The following is a 17,758-nucleotide window of genomic DNA, read 5'->3' as shown; positions in this document are numbered from 1 at the left end:
CTTCAGAGATCGACAGATGTAGAAGTGAGAACCATTAATCTACACAATGTGTAAATACCATGCCAGCAAGGATTATAAAAGTTAATCTTGTTGACATAAATCTTTAATATTTGAATCAGACTGCAGAATCCCTTTGCCATTTGATTAGTGTTTGTTGCAATTAAGGAGAACTTGTTACATGGAGTACATAATGGGCAATAATGTCAAAGAGTAATGCCTAACATGTTGAATAAATTATTAAGCTAATAAATATATGGTCTATTGAGACACTAAATAAGTTTGTAAAATTCTGCTAAAGTCAATTAAAAGAATCAATATACATAGAAACGAGCTAATTAGTGGAACTGACAAAGATGCCACTGAAATCAGTGGGTATGTAATATATTATGGATTCAAAGCTCTATTATGTAACAGTGTCTTGTACTATTTTAAGAGGGCTCACTCTATATGAACTGTTATAATACACTGACATTAATAGATAGACTAAAAAAATGTAGTCAAAAGTAGTCCGTTCTAAAAACTAGAAAAAGTGTAGTCAAAAGTAATGTCAATTCTAATTACACAAACTGGTGCATATACAGCACATACAAAGCATGCTGATATGCCACTTTAGTGGTGACACTGTTCCTACTGTTATGTGAAAAACCTGGAATTTTATATGCACAGACAGCATTCCCCTTTACCTTCACATCTTGAGTGCTGTGCCCCGTTCTATGCTCTATGGTACAAGAAACATATAGAATTAATGAGGTGTGCCCAGCACAGAGCCACAAACATGATGAAAGGCATCTGCTGTGTGAGGAAAGTCTGACAGCTGGAACTGGTTGAAGAGGAGTCAGGGGTATCTCATCAATGTGTGTAAATACCTGATAGAGGGGGATGAAGCAGAAGCTAGCCCCAGAAACCAGTCTCTTCTGGGTGTGCCCACGAGCATGTCAAAGGGCAATGGGCACAAATGGATACGCACCCCTGGAGATATTCAAAACCTGACTGGGTATGGTCAAGTGGTGACCATTTGATTCAAACCATCTTGTTTATGTGAACTGTGTAAGTTCATATTCCCTCTTGAAAAGAATTCTTATTTGAATGGCAATTATAGTTTTATATCAGGACTTCATAAAGTTTTGCATGTGTGCTGAGCATCTTTCTTGCAGCTTTTTCCCTTCATTATTATTGTGGACGTCCAAAAGGCATTCGGTTGAATCAATATGTTTTATGATTTATACTATTCGGTGTCTGCTGCTAATTTTCTTCACAATTTGATGTGACAAAATAATTTATTCAATGTATAATTAAGTTTTTCTACAGTAAACATTTCAGTCTAGGTCATTAATGAAAAGCTGATCTCCATACACTCCTTAATATGACGGAAAATCAAAAGCTGGCATTGCCCAACAGGCTTATTCATATATATTTGACTTTGTAAATGAGTGAGCATTATCATTTCTGTATCAAGTAAATGTAGACTGTGGCTGTCCACCATCATAAAAAAATCAGCCTCAGTATTATCAATCTCTGTATTATACTACTGTGTTCTCTATATCATCAAAAAAGGACCATACAGGTAGTTATATGGACCTCTAGATCTTAGTATCTTTTTTTTCTTTAAAAACAAAAAACTCCACATTATTATTAGTCCACCATACCCCAAACTAGCTTTGAAGCCACTGTTAAAGACACTCTATTTTTAATGGAGCCTAAAAAAAGAAATCAGCTGTGAGTTACCTGGTCTTGTTCTGGTTTTACCTTGTTTGCGACTCGCTGTCCTGTGTGAAAGGGACAGGGCCGTTGAGTGAGAGCAGGAGCACACTGAGTGTTAAAGGTCTAAAAGTAGGAGTGGGGCAGCAGAAGGCATCCCACCAAAACCAATGATACCTTCAGGCATTCTGGCTACCCTATAAGGAGTTGTGTACTGGTCACTACAGTACACTGTTGTGTACTGGTCACTACAGTGACCAGTAGTGTAGTAGAGAATTAGAAAGGTGTCCCCGCAGAAGGATTGTCCTAAGCAAAATTAACTGAAAAATTTTCAGGAAAATACAAGTTTTATACTAGAAATGTCAGATGACTTTGACCTCGGGGGTCTAATATGCTTCTGCTGAGACACAGGTGGGCTTCTGACAGAAGGAAGTGCGTGAAGACAAGGCACTCCAAACTCACCCTGGCCCTGCAATGGAAACAGTGCATCAAGTAACGGCACACCAGAATTTATGGCTCCAGGATATGTTTGTTGTATTTTACATAGTAACTTCATGGAAATCTTCAGATTCAACTGTCACTTGAATTGTCTCTAAGGAGCATGAACATTCATAAAAATGATTCATAAATGTGTCTTTGTGTGTATGAAATGAATGTAGAATACAGACAATATTCATTTACTGGTAAAATACTGCACTAAAAAGTGCATTTACAGCTGGTTTACGAACTAATCATTATAGTCCTTCAAAGAACAACCTTGCTCTAATGATTTTCTTAAATATATCTGTAAAGTTAAAATTAGGCAAAGGGTTTTCAAATGCTTTCAATTTTAAAGTTTACAGGAATGCACTCTTTTTTAAGAATGCTTGTTGGGGTTTTTTTTGGCATGATTATTACATGCTCATATGAAATGAAGCCACTACATTTTATGCAATTCTATCTAAAGAAGTTGTGATTATCAGTCTTCTTTCAACAGCAGTAGAATTAATTCAGACTGAACAATTGATTAAACCAAAATTAGACTTTTTTCAGTAATTGTTAGGGAATCACAATTGCTTGTTATCAATATGATTTGTTGAACATATATTTGCTGGAACAAAGAACAGACTAGATAATTTTATCTACCTTTCTTTTGATAATTTACTGTTTATTCTTAGAAATATTTTTTAAAAATGCAATCAGTATATTCTGGTTCTTAGCTCATAAATATTTCTTTTGTTAAAAGAAGAAAGAAAAAGGAAAAAATCTATATGATAATCCAACATAAATTATTTCTTTTGAACTAAAATAAGACTTATCTGTTTCCTTCATTTACCACTAGGTTTTGCCAGTGTTCTGGTCATCTGTTATATACTTCTTTTGGAAATAAATCAGAATATTCATTCCTAGATAATTATTAACATTTTTTGACCAGCCCTAATTCTAGTTTGGAAATTATGTCTGGGTTTGTGCCTAGATGGATTATTTCTTGATCTTTGAAAAATTTGTGAACCTTGGCTAAGAATGAGCAGCTCCAGGCAGCAACATACAAAGAATGAACTCCAGGCAGCAACATCCAACAATCATTTAAGTGATTTTGATACTTAATATTATTTTAGTTTAATAAATGCATGAGATAGAGACATGCAGAAGTTCTTATAGGGCATTCTTAATGGTTTTAAATAAGAAAATAATGCAAAGTTAAAACTAACAGTCACAAGCGTGGAAGATAGCAAATGAGAGATTTTAAAGTTCTGTATTGATTTATAAAACCAAATTATTTACTTACTTGCTCAGAAATTGTACTCTTTTTTATTCCTAAGATCATCAATACACATTTTTCATTTATTTTTTATTCAATTCTCTTGGCTAGGAAGGATACTGCATATTAAATTCAAACGTGTTTTAGTGTAAATAACTGTCATCAATATGGCACTCTGGGAATGTGACATTGTGTGATTTTCATAACAGGATAATTGTCCATTTGTAGAGCAGAAACCATCACATGTGACTGAATGCATACTGCATCTGACTAACAGCAAAAACCCAAAGTCCACAATCCATCTCTGAAAAACACTCATCTAATGTTCCAGTGAATGCCTATGAATAATGCATACAATCTAATACAATCAAGCATGGTTTAAGTGGACTGAATAAGATTTGCTAACCAAAGGAAAGGAGGTAAGTTGATAAAAAATAACACCTCCGAACAACTCAACCAGTTGTTATCCCTTCTCTCAGAAACTAGAGATGGAAAACTGTCAAGCATGTCTTCTAGTCTCGTGGTTCTCTTGATTGTTGTTTTACAAGAACACCTTGTCTGCTTAAACTAAGTGAGTTCCTCTGAGGGAATGGAATCAATCTACTGACTAGAGAGGATGGTAAAAATGTGAGTTAACAGTTAATTATGTGAACGTCAGTCATTTTATTTCTGCTACAGCTCTCCTTGAATACCTTGTTTCTAAATCTTGTATGAAGAACTTCCATGTTCCTACTTAATTTTTAGCTGTCTGCCCTAAGGTTTTAATTACTTTATATTTTAGACTCTTACTAGCTTCTCACTATTTATAGTCATAGCTTACCATGTAACCTGGCATTAATTTAATTATAAGCAGGAGTAAATTTGAAGGTAGTCTCAATTTCTATAAAATTTGCATAGGAAAATGAGAAAGCTAAATATAAAGTAATTATCTGGCAATTTCATTTATTGGATTCTTCTGAAACTTGTGAATTTAGAATTCTGAAATTCTGAAATTCCTATAGTAAAACTTTCAAGGAATTTTAGCTTTCCTATAAACCAGATATCTTGTTTATATTTCATAATAACGGAGAGCATGTGTGGAAAAGAGCGTATCTGCCTACTCTTCAGATACAAAGATATAAACAAGTGATTGCATGTGTTACTGTTAGAGAGCACTAGGACAATCTAATAGCATTATAAGTTGGTGGATTGTTTGTGTTTGGGTTTTTGTTCAGATAAAAATGCTTTGGTGACTATAAACAACAAGAAAAACTCCAGAACTGTTACTGATTATTCACTCTTCATCTTAGTGCCTTAGGTTGCAACGCAGGATATAACCAAAAGTATGTATTCTATTACCATCTGTTAAAACCAGGTGGGGCAGTGTTCTTAATCTCTTCCATGACCCATCCTCCCTCCAGCGAGATATCTTCTGTTAATGGGCAATTCAGCCTCACTGCACAACTGAAAAAATTACATCATCCCATTGTGAGATTCTTCACCTAGGGGGAGGAGCCCAGCATTCCTACCTGAATAGATTCTGAGACTCAGACCACCAGGACAGCCTGTTTCCACTGGATTCCCAGAGGAAGACTGGACCCATCTACATCTCCACTGGACCTTCAGAGGAAATCTACACATTTTTTGCTTCAACAAAACCGCATCTGTCACTCCAGGAGGACTGTGGCCATGATTTAATTGGACTGCTACTAACACCCTGAACAACAGAGTGGCAGGTTGTATTCTGACTCTGTCAGTGGCTTATTTTTTGTACTACCGCATTTTTAGTTTAATTTTCCTAGTTAAGAACTGTTATTCCTATTCCCATATCTTTGCCTGAGAACCCGTTAAATTCAAAATTATAATAAATTGGAGGGAGGGGATTTATATTTTCCATTTCAAGAGAGGCTCCTGCCTTCCTTCGCAGACACCTGTCTTTCCAAGCCAAGACAGTTAGCTAAAGCAAAAATGCATCCATCAGTGTTTGTTACTACACTCTTCCTCGAAACCTGAAGCTTTTATCTCTGAAAATATTTCTTATGAACTCATTATGATTGAAAAAGAAAGAGAAATCAACATCTCTCAATACAACCAAAAGAGAAATGTAAGCATTGTAATATGTTTATGATCCCTTCACAAGTCAATCTTACAAATCTCTTCTTGGCAGTTCCTGAGGATGAGGAAGGTAAGTTCTTTAACTTTTATCAGGTATTATTGCACTGTTTTGGATATAATTACTTGGGAGACAAAAAACACTGAGATTTACTGAATCGCAACTTTTTAAAGTTAATAAATAATAAGAAAGTCATACATTACAGTTGAGTGTAATTGAACTGATCACACTAATTAATCTGTCCCTATTTGTCTGAAATTCTATTGATTCAAATTTTTAAAAATATTGAGATACCTGCTATTCACAAGATAGCATGGAGAAAATTGCACTCTTGTTTGGCAAAGAAAAAAAATAATAACTTGTCTGACATAAACTACTTAGTGTGCATAAGCAGCATAATACCCTGTATCCTTGATTCCTCCTGAATCATCTTGCATATTCAGAGATTTGATTGCCCACTGCTATTATAAAGGAGGATCATGGTCATGCAACTCATTTTCATTGAGACTGCATTTCACAATATATTCTATAGGAGTGACTCCCATATGCTGAAGTCCTTTATGGCAGAAGGAAGCATAAATGCTGTGTTAGATTTTGAAAGATTAACTCTACAGATTTGTGATGATAAAGTGTTGAAAACTCTGTATTCAGGTAATACTATTTGGGTAATAATATTTCACATGTAAAATATGACATATATTAAGTTTGAAAAAGTGCATGTAACTTTTATGTGAAGAACTAAATGTGTGAAATTTGAAGGGGGTGTGGAGCTCATTTGAGAATATCGTTTGAGATGAAGTTGAGACATTATTCAGAACAGGTAAACACAATCTTTCTATATTCAGGTCCTAGAGATGTTTATGTTTATTGCAATGTGTGATTCTAATTCCCTGTGGGTATTTGTACTAGTTTTTCAGACATAATTTGCACATTATCCTTATTTTTACTTTTCCTCTCATAGGAAAAACATTTTTCTTTAAAATTCAATGTGAAACAATTTATACTCTGGTCCCAAAGACAATTCACTTTTACAGCAGCATAGGCCTTTCACAATGAAGTGAACATGCAGAATCTTCACAATATAATTTAATGAGCCCCTCTGCCTTTGGGTCCCATGGAGTTTTCCTCTGCCAGTTGCTGATTAAAGCTATTCTGGCTGAATGAGAAAAAAACCCCAACTAATTATAATAATATAATAATTTTGTCTTTTACGTTTTACAGAAACTGTCTGGAATACTTTCCTCGTTGTTAATGATCATTAATAGAGCATATGGAATTCTCCAGTCTGAGCAGAAGCTACAAATTTGTCTCTGAGGTTTATGATGTGTCATTTTGTTCACATCCAGCAGAGTAAGCCGGAATAAATCTCAAAAAAGGAGAATGTTGTGGGGCTTTGATTCTGTTGCTGTGCTATTCCCTATATAACATGTGTTGTGTTGCTAATTTGCTGACTTGGAAACACCAGCAAGGAATTATATTGGGAGTTTCGAATTTTAAGCACTGCAGTATTAAACAGGTGGTATGATGAGACACAAAACTTAAAAAAAAAAAAAAAAAAGTAGAAAATCTCCATCTAATATTTAGCTTTAATGCACTCTAAGGGCTAATACCCAAAATCACTCCAAAGGCCAGTTGCCTTCTTAAAGAGCTGAAATTGCTTTATATTAAAGAAAATAAAATAGTAAAACTCATTTTGGCAAATTCTGACACTTCCAAAAATTATGACCTCTAAATCTTTGTAGGTCATAATCCATCATTGAGTATAGACCCAGATTCTTAATCTGTGTCTGCCTTGTTAGATACCTAGATGCTTATATATCATCCATAACATAAACTCTGAAGTTGTTCTGTTTTTAAAGACCCATGAAGGTAACTTCTCTAGGCAGCTGCTTTTCCCTGTCCAGTCCCACAAGTTACACAAAGTTTCTGTGGGGCATAAAAGAAATCTTCTTGAAGAGCTGTCCTTCAGACCATGAAGAGAGATCTCAAAATTGGAACTTCTGCTCCATCTGGACAGACCCTGTAGGCAAGCTTCCCCCCTCCCCCCAAAAAAAAAAAAAAAAACCTGCATTTGTTTTTGGGATCTTTCATGTAATATTTGAGATGCTGATAGTCAAATCTTTGCTATATAAACCTGACCTATGGCTCATATTCTGACAAATTTGGCTCCTGATCATGACTATATTGACTATTGGTTCATCTTAACCCTTTCAGCCATCTTCAAACATATCAGCAGTTACAGATGTATTGAACCAAACAGTGAGCCCAAGATGGTACTTTTTTCAGTGTTTGACCATCCTCAGAGAAAAAAAAAGTTTTCTTCTGCTCAGACAGAACATGTATTTTCACAAATGTGTTTTCCTTTGTTCCTGCTGCTTCTTGTCCTGTCAGTTGGTACCAATGAGAAGAGTAATTTCCTTTTCTTTTCTGATTTCCTTCCCTCCCATCAGGTAGTTATACAAATTGGGAAGATCCCCCTGACCATTTTTGTTATGAAGCTGGACATTTCCAGATCCCTCAGACTTTGTTCATGTGAGAGATGCTCTAGTCCCTTCATAAGCTTTGTGGTCTTGTGCTGGGCTTGCCCTAGTAAATGCATATAGTTACTGTGCTGGTGACACACCAGATACAAGTACATTAGGGCTGAGGGGACTCATCCCCTCCCCTGACCTGCTGGCAATGCTTTGCCTAATGCAGCCCAGAAGGCTGTTGGCCAGTTTGCCACTTATGGCTAGTTATCCGCCAGGATCCCAAGGTTTCCATTCATCTGCTTTCCTAGTGGTCAAACCCCAGTATGCATAGCCACATAGGCTGATCTCTCCCCAGGTGCAGGATTTCTCATTTACCCTTGCTGAATGTCATGAGCGCTGTCTCTTCCCAGCTCTCCAGACTACCCATGTCACTTTGAAAAGCAGCACAACCATCTGGTGTTCCTCCTGCTTTTGTGTCGTCTGTAAACTTGCTGAGGGTGTACTGTGTTCCCTAGCACAGGTCAAATGAAGATACTGAGCTATACTGGATCCAGTACCGACCGTTTGGTACAGTGTTTGTGGCTTTCCCCCAAGTGCACTTTGTACCAGTAATCACAACTTTCTCAACCTGTTTTTTCACCAAGTTTTCAATGTACCTCACAGTCCCCTTATGTAACCCATACTTTATTTATGATGATTGTTAAGGGAGACAGTGGCAAATGACTGGAGGCAGTGTCAAAGCCTTCATCAAACTCATGACAAACAACAGCCACTGCTCTACCCTCATCTACCAATCTTATCACCTCATAATAGAAGGCTTTCAGGTTGGTCAAGCATGATTTTGCCTTCATAAATTCACACTTTTGCCAAGCTCTGCAAATTAATGATGTAGATTTATGGGGATTTTTAATGTCTTTTCACAAGGAAATTACTTAAATATCTTTGATACTGAACATTTGCAACGGTTTCCATCAGCAGTGAAATGGAGACCGTAGAGTTCCACAATAACATCTTCTCTTGCCCCTTGTCAGAGGCAGGACCCTGCAGCACATAAGCCTTTAGTCTGGACTTTTCTGTGTTCTTATACGTTTAAAAAAACCACAAAGTGTTTTCCTTGTATTATTCTTTAATCCAATTTTGTTTAGTTAGAAAATAAGAAAAAAAAAGCTTTTATATTAGGAAAAATCTTTATATATTTCACTGAACCTGAATCACTGCATCTTATTCTTGAAAAACCAGTCGACCATTAAAATTTTTCTAATAATGAATTAAAATATATTCAAGGCTGAAAACCTGTTTTGTTTTCAAATGTGTGGCTGGTAACAGCTGATATCCTTAGCCAGAGTAATCAAGGCTTATAATAGAAATGTTAATGAGCCCTGAACTATAGCAAAGCAATTTGAAGAGTCAACTGTTATTGGAGGTAAAGTTAAAATACCATACCTGAGTAAGCTTTATGCTTTTTGAATACCTCTCTGATAAAGAATCCTATGTCATTAACTGTGGGAATACACAAGACAGAGAGTAAGACAGATTTAATTAGCATAGCTAGTTTGGTGACTAGGATGCCAGGGCAGGAATTAAAACAGAACTTTGAGATTACAAAGAAGATGGAAGATGGAAGAAGATGGAAGAAGATGGAATTAAACCTGCTTACAGGAAGAGGAGAGATTCAATCAATCCCCTATGAGAAAGATGTCGTAAAATACTAAGTTGCTTGTATGATCTTTTAACCTAATTATTGTAGTAAAAATTATTAACCTCCCTGAAATGGTATATAAGCTCTTAGAAAACCTGAGTAAAATAGAATTCTGATCACCAAATCAGTCTTCTTGCCTCTCCATCAATTGCCGATAATAAACACTTTCAGAAGAAAGGATTTTGAAAATATTTACCGTATGCAAAAAGTTTATCTTTAAAATTTATTTTGTGTGATTGTTCTGAAGTAAAATCATGAACCTTAGAGGGCTCTGTAATCTGGCTCCAAGGTGGGAGATATAAAACTTCAATTGTCTGGAGTAGTCTTTAGTCTTCCAGTAGTGGCCTGGCCATGAAGATGTGAATCCTGTTATTTTAAAATTTGAGAAGGAAGACAGAGCTTGGAAAATCTAGGTATACCTGTTCCTGCCATCCAAGCTTTGACCTGCAAGACCCATCAGTGGGAATCTGTGTTGCTTCCTGCAGAAAGGAAAAGATGAAAAATTGCAGTATTTAATAACGTTGTTGTGGAAAGATGACTGGGAAGAAAAAAATCTGAGGAAACCAAGGAGTTACATTTACATCCTAAGAAGTTATAACGGTACAGGAATTTTAGGGTAAAATACAGCTGGCTGCTCCCTGTCTGGAATGCAGTTGGCATGCTCAAAACCTATTCCACAGTGATTCCCTGTACACACACACCTGCTAAGGCGATGGAACAGAGGGTGGAGCAGAGTGGAGACACTGTGGCAAGCCTCTGTTGAAATCCTTGAAGGGAAAGGAACCTGATGGTACTTTGCAGCTGATAAACCACATAACACCTGTCAGGCTGGACAGATGGGGGAGGAGATGTCCTGCTGCTGAGGCAACAACTGTGGTGAAATCTCTCTCCTCAGATGAACTTGGTTCATTGTACTCTAATTGTAATATTAACACACACCTCCATCCCAAAGTTATTAATATCTATGGTACAACCACCCCTCACTGGGCATGTGCTCTAAATTCTTTTTGATTGTATCTTTAAAAGCAAAGAGGGAAAATTTTACATCAATCAGTAACAAAGACATGTACGACTAGAGTCATTCAAGCTCCACCTAAACATAGAGAAATAGTGTAAAATCAAGTTGAGAATGGGGGAATGTTAGGGAAGACTCCATTTTAACTGCTGGGTTCAGTTGGTGTACTATGCCTGTCTTCTCCCCTGTAGGGATGCCTGTTGGGTAAGAATGACACTCTGTGCAAGTTGAATATTTTTACTGGGGATTAGAGCATGTCTGTATATTGCTAAATAACATTTTTCCAGTCAGATACTATCACCAGCACCTACCAAAACTTTATCTGTGACAATTTTATATTCATAAAGAGTATTGGTAGGATTCCTTCATGGGCACTGGCAGTCACTGGCAGTAACATACTCAAATAGAGTGGAAGACCTACTGAGGAGTCTCCCTTTTGCTGCTGGTGCATTTCCCTGAACAAGCCAGTCCTGCCCTCCCATCCAGCAGGACTGCTTAGTGGAGGACCTCCACAACAGGACACTGACAGACTGGTCAGGCACAAGGGTCTCGACTTTCCTGGGGTGCTGACAGACAAATTAAACACTAAGTGTCAAGAAAATCTCCTCAGACTGAGAGTTGAAGAAAACCCTTTTCACATGACAGCTGTTTAACCATTAAATACTCTGAAAGAACAAGATGCTCATATGGCTCTTCTTCCTTCTCAGACTCTTCCCATTTGGAACTTCTGCAGGATCAGCTGGAGCAGAAAACAATTATTTCTGCAATCTCATACATTCTCTGTGTTATATCTCTAAATGCATGTCACAAGGGAATCACCCGGTGACTTAGGTGTAGGAAACCTTCTCCAGGAAGTTCTTACCTGGATTAAAGGAATGGCTACAATAATTTTTAAACCATAATTCTATGCAATGTTGAAGAAAACTCAAAGCCATCATGAGTTAAAAAATTTTCACATAATATTTTGTGAATCCAGAAGATTAGCTAACATCTCTGAAGGGAAATGTAGCTAACCAAGGAAATTTTTCTTTTTCAACCAATTAAATAATAAAATCAATATTATTCAAAATATGATGAAAAACATTGAATTATATTTTTTAATATATATTTCTCCTGAGCACAAAAACATTTCAAAGAAAAGAATCTATTCAGAAAGGTGAGGTAAGAAGATTAAACTGGTAATCTGATATCCAGGAAGCATTGTCTGGTTTATATTCTCTAAAATCAAGGGCTTTCAGAAAGAAAATAATCAAGTATTATAAATCAAAAAATGGAGAAGGGAAAGGAGATACACAGGAAGAAGTGTCAGGCATTTTCCACTACTGTACAGTTAATTTCTGAAATTATGCAATTTATAACAGAATATTGAAAGAAATATATATTTTTTTAAAATCCTGGTTTACTTTTCCTATAATATCTAGTAGCCTGAGGTCTGGGCATACATGTACACAGTACTAGAAGTAAACAGTGAAAAACATTAGTAGTTTTACATGACCTTTGATCTTTTAAATAAAATTTGCTCTTCTTTCAAGTAGCATGTATAGAAGTAAGTGAGACTGAAAAAAGAAAGTCATTTCAGTAAATCTGTTTTGATGAAGAACTTAAACTTGCCTGGTGAGTCAAACTCTTGAGGGGAACCAAGAAGACTTTTCTGGGTGATGGATTGGTGGTGTTGGGTAGGTGCTGGAAGGTGAGGAGGAGATGGCAACAGCTGCAGTTGCTGTGCAGGAGATGAACAGTGCAGGAGGTCTACAGGGTGACAGTGCAATGAAATCCAGTAGGAAAACATGTTTTCTATTGAAATGGAGCAGGAGTACAAGAAATGTCTGTCTGACATTAGCCTGCAGCTAGAAGATGAGTCTCTGGAGACTCATCTCTGTCAAACTTACCTCAAGGATAAATTCAGTAAATTCCCCAAGGCAGGTTCTGTAGCTTGTTTTGTGCTCTGAGCACAATGGCTCCCTGATCACAGAACCAATTTTGATTTTAGTGTTTTTCAGTGGTTTATGGCAAATGACCCAGTTTTCACAGTGTCTTTGTACCATGTAAGCAAAATAGAACTATTTTCTTACTGTTCAGGTAATAGAAGGGTAAAGGAATAAAACAATCCAATATAATGAGGAAATATGTTTTTATACATAGATGTGTAGATAGAATATATCAATAGATAGAATGTAATCAATAAATATCAACAAGCCCCTACTCTAGAGTAGTAAAAAAAAAAAAAAATCAATCTGGCTTTTTAAAGGGTATTTTGTAATATCTTCTTTCAGATTTTATGTAGGAGAAGTAGTTTTGGTTCAATTTTAGAATGTAGAAGAACAGTGAACTTTGTTGTTGGAACAACAACAGTGAACATGTTTCCATTTGTCAGATATAGTGGCATTGTATCTTAATAGGCTTTGTTTCATGATATGGTGCAGAGCTGTCTGACAAAGAAAAAAGAAGGTCATATGAGAAACATTTATTTTAGTAGACGTATGCTTACGTGCTCCAGTCACTTAAAATAAAAATGGTTTAAAGGAACAGCATATGCTTGCAAATTGGTCAGTGAATAATAATGCTTTATATCTTTCAGTAAAAGGCCTCAAAAGACTTTGAACTTTGCAACAGCTCTGAAGCTGGTATTTTGATATTCTTTTTGCAGACAGATAAATGGCTCTCAGGGGTTTTCAAACCCATCAATTTTAGGGTCTCAGTTGAGAGATGCTGCAGCATTTGCTTGCTTACCTTTCTTCTTAAAGGAAAACAGAGAGGAGAAGAATTCTGATCTTTTGCCATTCTCCTGCTTTGTTCATAAACTATTCCCAGTCTAACAGTTGTCTCACGCCTAATTAAAAAAAATAAAAAAAATAAAAAAAAATTAGAGTTTGCAGTTTTAAAAATAGCATGTTCAAATTAGAAACCTTGAACAGTTTAACTAAAACTTGTTCCAGAAATAATTTTCATTATACCCTTTCTGAGAAAATTATATAATGCCTTTAAATGAAAAATATCATTAGAAATCGAACAAAATATATATGCACACATATTATTAATGAAATTATTATGTAGAATTCCATATCTTCTACTTGTGTAGGAAAAAAAGAAAACTTTCTCAAAATTATGCAGAAGGAAGGAAGAAGAGACAAAAATTTTGCGATCATTAATCAATAGAAACTATAATATGAATGTAAAGTAGATGATGAATTATCTATTCAGCTACTGAAAAAACCTGAAAAAAGTCTGAAAAAACAGATATTAAGCTCAGGAACATAAGGGCAAAATCATTGAATGGCTTGGGTTATAAGGGACTTCAAATAAAACTTAGTTCCAACCCCTCTGCTGTGCGCAGGGACACCTTCCACTAGACCAGGTTTCTCAGAGCTCCATTCAGCCTCTTGAACACTGCCAGGGATGGGGCACCCACAGCTTCTCTGGGCAGCCTTTGCAGTGCCTCTCCAACCTCAAAGTGAAGAGTTTCTTCCTAATATCTAATCTAGAGCTGACCTCTGTCCATTTGAAGCAATTTCCCCTGGTCCTATCACCACCTGCCCTCATAAAAAGTCTCTCTCCAGCTTACTTGTAGGCCCACTTTATAATAATGTAAAGGTTCTCTGAGAAGTTCAGGTAAGGGCTACATATTTTGTACGTTTCAGTTTCCTTTGAACTTTACAGAATTTAGCAATACCTTTAGATGTCTGGGTTCCTGTTGTCCATCCTGTAGCTGGCCCTGCTTGGAGACATCTAGATGTTTGGAAATGCATCTAATTCTTGAAATGTAGTAAATGTATCTTCAGCGCTCTGTTTTTCCCCCAAACCACAACACATAGCATAGCATCCTTAAACAAAACAAAACAAAACAAAAAAAAACCCCAAACAAAATAATAATAAACTCCTCCCAAAACAACAACAACAAAAACCCCAAACAATTAGACTAAAAAAGAAAAGAAATATAAAATAATGAAAAATTTTACTGTAATTCTTCATTTTTGAATACCTCTGAAACAGACCTCTTATTTCTCTTTCCAAACTAAATATTATTGGTTGTGGTATTTTTCATCATTGCCCCCCTCTCTGGCTCTTACCAGAGCAAATAAATTTCTTACCATTACCAGTAAAGAATCACTAAGCAGAAAGAGGTGTTATTAAAAATCATCTTGGACCCACAAGCTCTGCTGTAAATACACACAGAAACTGGTCTTTGTGGTGAGAAAGTAACGAAAAGAAGTTTTCACTTCACTGCTTCAATTGCCATTCTCCAAGGGGAAACGTACAGGGTCTGTGCCTCATTGAACATGGATTCGATGTATTTCTATTTCAAGAAACAAGAACTTCATTGTTCCTACTACTAATACAAATTGATGAGATAAAACGCAATGTTTCTGAAAAGATGCTTTCTAAAATGAACCTGTGTGTCATTCTGAAATAAAAACCTCTGTCACTATTTCTGTCAGTGAGTGTCAGCAGACTGTTAAGTATAATTACCCTGTTGTTTTTTGTGATGACATTTATTATTTCCTACCTGATAAAACAGACTCCTTTCCTCTAGAGATTGATGGTCCTCCTGGAGTTTGCATCAATGTAATGTTAAAGAAAATGATAAATTTTTCTGGTTTTCTGAACAAGAAATGTGTTGCATTTTTTGATAGCACAATTAATTCATTTCCTTGAAAAAAATCCTTCATCCAAGACGTTTGAACTCGGTATATATGATTTTTTTCTTGAAAATTACATCCAGGCAGCATTTTGGTTTCTCTTAACAGAACACCACACATCTCCTGTGATGGGTCTGATTTTACAGTACAGCAGTCCAAAGTTTTCTGTATAGTTCTCATTGAAAGTTATTGATAAAATACATCCTTTTAACAAGACACTATATAAAAATGTAACGCCTAGTTTGCTCATTACAGTCTCATTTACTGTCCTCTAAATTGCTAAATTGCATGCTCAAAAAAGATGTAGGTTGAAAATAAGACATCCACAGTTTTGTTTTTTGTTTAGATCCTCTGTCACTACTGCTGGACCAACATTTGGTGATCTTTTGTAATGAAAATACTTTATGCCTAGAAAAGGGTCCTTAAAAAATTTCTCACACATATAATCAAGCAGCATGGAAGAGGAATTCTGTTAGAGATTCAGGTTGCTGATCCAGTGCCTATTCGCTTTGTGACTCTGTACACTCATCTCTGTCTGTTCCTCTGTGCTGTTCAGATCAGAATCTCTGCCCTGACAAGGGCTGTTTCTTGCTCTCTCTGTGAGTGAATTGACTGCCCAATACAATGGAGCATTGAGGTGTTTTCACATATCTACTCTATCGTAATACAGTAATTAATTATAATTAGGCAGGAGGTAATGACCCAAGAGATTTCTACAGCTCTTCCCTTGTAGGAAATGTCATGGTAATAAACAAAATCTTTTCATCAAAAGCAAATAATACTTTACTATGACAGGGGTATTATTTTGAGAATCTTTGAGCTATCAGATCAGAAATACTGCTTCTACTCAAAAACAAGAATTACAGTTTTTAATATATAAGACTTGCTTATGGATTTTGAGATTTTAGTAATCATTTTCAAAGGCTTTTATTTAATCTCTGTTAATGACAGAAGGAAAAGAGAGTTATAGTCATTTTTATAGAGTTAAATAACAATTAACTTTTCTTATATTGCATTTTTCATCTGATTTCTGGTTCCAAGGATCTGAGATTATAAATACTGTTCACGTTTCAGTTTCCTTATGCATGTTGGTGGTAATAGAAGGAAAGACTCGCATCTCTTCTATGGTCAGCGTCACCCACCAGTGATGAATCTGGTGAAGGGAGATAAGCAGCAGTAGTCAGTGACAAGCGAGGACACCAGATTCCTGGGAGCAAAAGCAACCATAGGAGAGGGGAGTATTGGGGGAAGGGGAGATAGGGGTGGGAGTGTAGAGGCAGGGTCCTAGGGCTTTTAGAGGAAGGGAGGATGGATATTCAGTGAGATCCCTGGAATGCTCTCTCCAGCCTACCCTCAGCATGGGGTCATGCACAGATCTGGTTTTGAGTTCATGAAATGGAAAGTTAGTGCTAGATGTCTGGGTCAAAGTTTTATTCAATTAGTCATCACAGCTCTACTGATGAAGTGGAAAGATGCCAGATAAACTGTCCTACCTTTCTTTTGATTTTCTCATGTTTCAAAAGTTTTTATCCTGCAGTGCTGCATGCCTTCCCTCCCACCTGATCGCATTAGTGACCACGCTTAGAAGATTCAGCCATTTCTCTGCCCCATGTTACTCTTCCATCTCTATCATCTCATATAAGGGCAGTCCAAGGAGAGGGAGCAAGATGGGTACATGGAATAAGAACATTATTAAATAGTTTTCTTCTACATTAGCTCACAAAGAATTTTTTTCTTGTCATCTGCAAAAATGAAGAGTGTGAAAATATTTTAGGAAACTTTCAAGCATTCATTCTCACAGCAATGCTAATAAAAAATATTGAACTTTGGCATCATGTTCCATTTAATGCTTGTCAAGTGTTTTTTGAGTGTCCAGATTCTGTGATAAAATTCCAGAATGATAAATGAAAACTTTTTTTCTTCCAAAGGGGCAGTTCCAAAGTAATCAAGTAAAGAAAGATTTCTCAGGTTCAGATTAGATTTTTATGGTCCAAATGACAAAGTGATGCACTCCAATAATTTGGAGTGCATAACCATTAGCCCCCCATCCAGTATATGGGAGAGGCATGCTCAGGATGCAAGTAGGATCAAGTCAATTATATTTGAGCAGCATATTATTTGTACAAGAAGCACTCTCTCTCTTGTTTGGGAAATAGTCTATTGTATAAATATAAAAGTTAGACATTTAGTAGCTCAGAGAAACTGTCACTCATAAAAGAGATATGTCACACTACAACACTGCCTCCTTTCTTAATTTTTTAATGGAGAGCTGAGAAACTGCAGTGTGACAGACTGCTGGTGAGATCAGCCAGTACCTGAAGGTAAGTGCATGCCATCATGCCACTAGAGAGTGATTGGAGGCTTTGATATTCCACATCCTGAGAAATAATGAAAGCATCACTACC

This window comes from Chamaea fasciata, unplaced genomic scaffold (genome assembly GCF_029207755.1).
Source record: "Chamaea fasciata isolate MVZ Bird 193981 ecotype frontalis unplaced genomic scaffold, bChaFas1.0.hap1 SCAF_3, whole genome shotgun sequence".
Classification (NCBI taxonomy): Eukaryota; Metazoa; Chordata; class Aves; order Passeriformes; family Sylviidae; genus Chamaea; species Chamaea fasciata.
Note: the sequence above shows the minus strand (reverse complement) of the source record.